Source organism: Ctenopharyngodon idella, chromosome 8, assembly GCF_019924925.1.
Source record: "Ctenopharyngodon idella isolate HZGC_01 chromosome 8, HZGC01, whole genome shotgun sequence".
NCBI classification, from domain to species: domain Eukaryota; kingdom Metazoa; phylum Chordata; class Actinopteri; order Cypriniformes; family Xenocyprididae; genus Ctenopharyngodon; species Ctenopharyngodon idella.
The window spans coordinates 8318636-8324974 of NC_067227.1; the positions used below are offsets into that span (position 1 = coordinate 8318636).

The 6339-nt window shown below is 35.7% G+C and overlaps 1 long non-coding RNA gene across 1 annotated transcript; it reads left to right on the plus strand.

Moving 5' to 3' along the window:
* The first annotated feature begins 2462 nt into the window (after positions 1-2462).
* On the plus strand, positions 2463-3652 carry LOC127517657 (uncharacterized). Its single transcript, XR_007931342.1, has 2 exons — positions 2463-2601; positions 3443-3652. It is a non-coding gene; the product is annotated as an uncharacterized LOC127517657 (long non-coding RNA).
* The last annotated feature ends 2687 nt before the right edge of the window (positions 3653-6339 follow it).

The window sequence follows — 6339 nt, forward strand, 5'->3', positions numbered from 1 at the left end:
TCAGTGCTAGTATCAGTGCTGGAGTCCAGCATCATGGCCTGTGGCTCCTCATCTCCAGTGGCCCATTATCTTCATGTTCCCATCTGTCAAATGATAAAACAAACACAAATAATGTTTAGAGCGTAACTTCACCCTCAGCTCTGCACTTTTATCCACTGCATAACTTTATAGAATGTTTATTTTTGTTAATTATTAATGTGGTGAAGATTACATTGTGTCTAAAGAGACATTGCAGAACTACAAATAATGTGTACAAAATCTCATAGGTTTGATTTCACATACAAAAAGAAGGAGAGGCTTATCATAAGGCTATCAGATCTGAACTGTGATTATGTGTGGCAAAAATGAAATGAAAAAACAAACAAACTAACTAACATGCTGCTCTGCACTGCCATCACTACAATTAATGAAAGTCTTTACTATGCAGTGTTATTGGATGAACTGTAGGGAAAAAAAAAAAAAAAAAAAATCTTCAATTCAAATTTATTGTCCCTAGGCCAACAACACCAAAGCAAAATAAAATAAATAATAAAAATAATAAAATAAAATAAAAAATATGAAATATATGAAAATTAAAATGAATGAATTCTGCCTTTCATGATAGTAAGGGGGTCTTAAACTGATCTGTGGTTACTTACATTCCTTATGTCTTTGAGAAGTCTTCCAAGTACACCATGTTTATGTCTTCTGGCTAACCAGTAAGTCCACTCAATGAAGCAGAGCTGTTTTTTTAAGGCCTTCTCAGACCGATTCCCCCGCATACGCCAAATTTCCCTCTTATATGTCTGCCACGCTCTCTCAATGTTTTGAGTGTGTAGTCCTGTTTGAGGATCTACATAATTCTGGCTGTGGTTGACTCTCACATGCTTGTAGCCCTCCTGAGAAAGGCTGGTGTATGCTCTCCACTCATCACTCACTACAAGACTTTCTCTTTTTACGTGTTTTTTGATGATTGGAACAAGGGTTTCCTTGTTTCTTTTTTTTCACAAGGCGAAGAATTGGACGTCTGCTTGCAGCTTTGATTTCAAGTATACCAAAAACCCATGTTCTCTTTCTCTTCCAGGTGTTACCAAAGCGTCCTCTTGCATACTACAAAAAAAAGTATGAACAGTGTTAGAAAATAATCGAAAATAATCTCTTGACCATGTAAAAGTATATTACTAGTTAGGAGTAATTACATGATAATACTTTTTCCATCCAAAACTTTTTAAAATTCCATATAATACAATAAATATGCTTACAATATAAGAAAATAAGAAAAAGTAAACCAAATTTGTATTAACTGATTGACAGCTTTGGGGAAAGTGATGTCCACCCTCACTACTTATATCTATCCTAAACTATGATGCACATATTGATGTCAGCTCTTTCTGGTTCTACAATATGTAACACATTTCATCAAGTGCATTGCATTTAGATTACATTACCTTGCGTTTATGGCAGAACTTGCTCTCATCAATGTGAACTATGACATTAACTCCACCAACTTTTTGCCTCTTTTTCTTTCTGTGCTTTTCCAGGATTTTTACACAAATTCTTCTGAGTTTCTTTGACATCATAGAAAGTGTTGCTGTGCTCTTTGCAATGCCATCTTGAAGCATGTCTACGTGCCGTAGATGTAAACCCTGTGCGAATCTACAAAGGATCAACATTAACATTTGTCAAAAGTTTTCTTTCCAGTGAATTCATAAAGCCGCCAGATCGAGCTAGTAGGCTAACTGTTTGTCAATTTAACGACCAAGACAACCCAAAAATTAAAAACTGGCGCACTTTCATTTCATTGGCTAAATATGTTATCAGATACACCTACCACGGTTGAGTGTTGGCAGAGTTGTCACGTGATCGAGCACTTCAACAATCGGATTGGCTAAGTCGCACTCCCTGAAAATTTGGTTGTCCAGATGGTAAGAGTTAACTCCATTGAGAAACATTGTTCTTATTTCTTTTTGAAATTGGTTGTTATTACTTGCATGTAAACCAAAATCGTTATCAATTTTCTTTTCAGCATCAACATAACATGTTTGATCCAGAGCATTCAGTACACCGCCCCCCATCTGGCAATGGGAGCAGTGCGCTGGGTACCATGCATTTTACCCGGGCAAAGGCACGGAGGGGAAATACCGAGGGCGAAGTAGAAGATTCCACAAACAAAAGTGGTAAGTTGTGTTTATAAATGTTAAAGTAGTTTACATGAGGCTGATATTTAGCGTGACGCAATAATATATACAAAGTCAATTAAAAGACGCAAATGAACACAAATTCGATGCGTCACGGGAGAATGCGTCCGACAGAATTGAAAGTGATTCAATTCACTGATTAATGTATTCCTTATTTTTTCTCTAATTTGTTGGTCTAAACACGCTAGACAAAAGGTATAACGTTAGCTGTTGACTTTTGACTCTGTGCTTGAGGGTCTTCTGATGTATTACAATTTTTTCATGTCATGTTTTGCAGCTGCTACGATGGACAGTCTCAAGCCTGTTAAACAACATATTCTCTGGAAGAAGAAGGCTGAGATGCTCCAGTCTCGGGTGGATGAGCTGGAGGAGGAAAATGGCTTACTCAAGAAGCAACTTGAAGAGAAGTCTGCACAAGAACAAGGTATGTATAAAAAATAAACACGTTTATGTGAAAATAATTAAATTTAAAACTACATGGCGCTGATTTTTGTCCATAATGTTTAATTGAAACAAAAAAGGGTTGCCTTCAATATTATAATAGTTATAGTAAAGTTCTACACAATGCAGCTTGAAAATGGAACACTACTGTATTTTTTTCTTTTTGTATATATTAAACATAAGAGACTTTGTACACATTATTTATAATTCTGCAATGTCTCTTTAGACACAATGTAATCTCCACCACATTAATAATCAACAATAATAAACATTCTATAATGTTATGCAGTGGGTATAAGTGCAGAGCTGAGGGTGTTTAGTGTTGGGTATCATTGAATATCAGCCAGCTACATAAAAACTGGACTCATTTAAGAGCTGTTTGTGTGCAAAATAGAGCTGCATAATTCTGGATAAATTGAGACTTTTTTTTTTTTTTTTAATGAAGGTTGTAGTTCTCTCACAATTCTAAAGAAAAATATTAGACAACTAAACAAAATCTCATGGAATTTATAAATGGAATGATTCAATGACTCACTCAAGATTTACTTGTTTTATTATTGGATGAATCAGTGTTTTTGAATGAATCTCTTGAATGAATGATTCAAAGACAAATACATTTTTAACAGCCACTTTCGCCACCTAAAAAAAAAAAAAAAAAAAATGTTGCACACCCAGGAATAGATGGAATTGAACTTGAATTTTACAACAACTACCTGATTCCTGAACTTAAGTATCCGATTCTGGAATTGGACTTGATTTTCGATTCCCAGTTCGAGGTAAGTTACGCTCTAAACATTATTTGTGTTTGTTTTATCATTTGACAGATGGGAACATGGAGATAATGGCCACTGGAGATGAGGAGCCACAGGCCATGATGCTGGACTCCAGCACTGATACTAGCACTGATTCAAGCTCTGATGACTCCAGCTCCAGCTCTACCTCTGACTCTTCGGTTGAGGAAAAGAAGAAAAAGAAGTATAAAAAGAAAAATGGCAAGAAGAGAAGTAAAAAAAGAAAGAAGGAAAACAAAAAAATGAAGAGGTCAGGCAGAAAAGGAGAGCGAGGTATGGTAGGCTCTTAAGACATGCTGTACTTATTTAGGTATTAGCCTAGGTGTTTAGGTTATCATTTGTATCTTACCTGATAGCACACGTACATGTAGACAGCAGATGCTTTCCAGATCAAGAGATCATTAACAGACATCTTACAGACTTACGTGTGCTATCTGGGTTAGTGGCTTTTTAACTGGATTTGAGGCATTGTGCACACTATCCCGCAACATCACTCTTATCATCTCTCTTTTGAATGACATGAAATCAACATGTCAAAAGCTTAACTGTTCTGTTTGTTTTTCTTGATGTTGAACATTTGTTTTCATATGTTTTGAATGAAGTAAATAAAGACAGACTGTGTATGCACTTACTTGTTATGGCTGGATGAGGTGAAGCTGTAATTAATCATTAAATATAAAGAATATGCTGGCTAGTTTTTACCTCATTTTTAAACCAATAATAAGCAAATAGTCTTGCCTTAATTAGCAGACTGCCCTCACACTATAAAATACAACAGATGTTCTAAATCAAAGACACACACCTTAATCTAAGTTGTAACTTTCCTTTTGAAGAGAACATTTTTGGGAAACACTGTGGCTAACCCTGCAACTAAGACACCACACAAGACACAACATAGAACTCATTGGTGATTTATTCAAATTGTTTTCTTTTCAGTTGCCTCAATTTCAGATGTGGTGAAAAGATATCTGCGTGTCCTCAAACTTGTGCAAAAAGGCTTCAGGATGACCGCAGCCTTCAAGAAGGCTCACGTTTCAAGAAATGCTGTGAAAGACACGGCAGCGATTGCAGAGATTTACATAGCAGACAAAAGTGTCCTAGACCAGTTCAAGGGTAAATACACACTTTTGAAACTAGCACAACTTTGTCAAAAAAAAAAAAAAAAAAAAAAAAAATAGCTGGTGAACTGGCAGAAAAGATCATTGAAATGAAAAATAACAAACAGCTCATCCCCTTTTCTGCAAAGAAAGACTGAATGTAGGAAACAGGATGTTAGCTAAGTTTGAGTAGATTGTAAGTAGATATGTTTTGTTTTTCATAATTTAAAGCTCAAGTTGCTTTGCCCCTACGATGACATGGTAGAGACTTGTTTGATTATTTGTAGTGCTGCCAGTGCAGCATGTTTATTTTATTTTGTTGTTTTGTTTTTGTTTTATGTAATGTTAATTCAAGTAAAGTTTGATACAACATAATTAGACTGTTCAGACCTGATGCCCTAGTGAACAATGGGTTTGTATAAATATATTGTTAATAAAACAACTTTCTCTAATATCCTGTCGGTAGTGTTGGTTCTATTGTAGTTCATAGTCTGGTATTAACTTCTCATTTTAAACGGTAAATATCTTGCATATAACTAATGGATGGCTGTATGTTTTCTGTTGATAGCTTATAGACTTTCAACTGTTATCAACTGTTTTTCACTTTAACTGGATAGTCCTAAAATATATCTACAAATGCTTAGTTAAGAATGTCTACTAATGATCTTCTGAACGTAAACTTCAGACTAGTTGACAAGCAACAGATGCACAACCAATGTTTAGCTGACTATAAACAGATAATAAACTAGTGATCTTGATAAAAATGAAATGGTTAAATAATTATTAATTTGATGCATTTGAGACCCTTAAGTAAGGATGATATAATATGCTCTTGATCATACGTTGACATGACTGTAGACTTTCAACTGACAGATTGATTTTGAGTAGTTGGTAGACAACTTAGAGGATGGTAACACAATCTACAGAAAGTCAGCTGACTACTAGTTAACAAACTGTTGCGAAATAAATACTGACAGTCAGCATGCACTTTTTGTAAAATCTATAGATTAGAAATTAAAATGTGCCTTATAATCTACAGGCAGTTAGTTGAATGTATGTTACTTGTCTGTTGAAACAATGTTGTTGAATGTCAACTGATGCACTGTTGACATGCTACTATATGAGTACTGATAACTAGTAGAGTGTCAACAGATGGACTATCAAAATAAAGTGTTACCGATATCTACTCTAACTTTAGCATCTTTCTTTCAAACAAAGTAGAAAGTGCTATCAAGTTGGGGTAAATATTTGCTGACTGTCTCCCCTGTGTCCACTTTTTTTTTCTCAGATCCCTTACATTCAAAGTGCCCCTTTAGATGACTACAAATGAAGCATTCCTAATGTAAGAATAAGTGCTTCTCTTTAGCTCAGTCATGTTGGTGTTGCAGCATACCCAGTGTAAACACTAGAGGGTGCTGTTTTAAACCTAGAGTTTTGGTCTGTCTTTTCCTGTTTTTGTATTTTGTGTAGGTCTTTCCTTTTAAAATGACTCTGAACTAAATTTAGGGAAAAAAGCTCATAATTGTTGCATTTGCATGAAGTGCTTTAAATGTGTAAAAAGTCCACCCATGCTGAAAAATGCTGAGTCGTTCCAAAGATGTTAACACGGCAATCAAAACTTGATTGGCTTCACAGAAAAGCCGAGTGTCAACGACCATGGCATAGCCAAGGGAGCATGGACACCCTTATATTGGGTGCTGGTAAACCACATGGCTCAGACCAGCTCTTCCTAAATACAGGCAACATCTCTGACTCGTCCCATCCTACCGAGTTTCAGGCTATACACTGGACAAGATTTTCAGCTGCTTCTACTGTCACTATCGGTACCCTCAC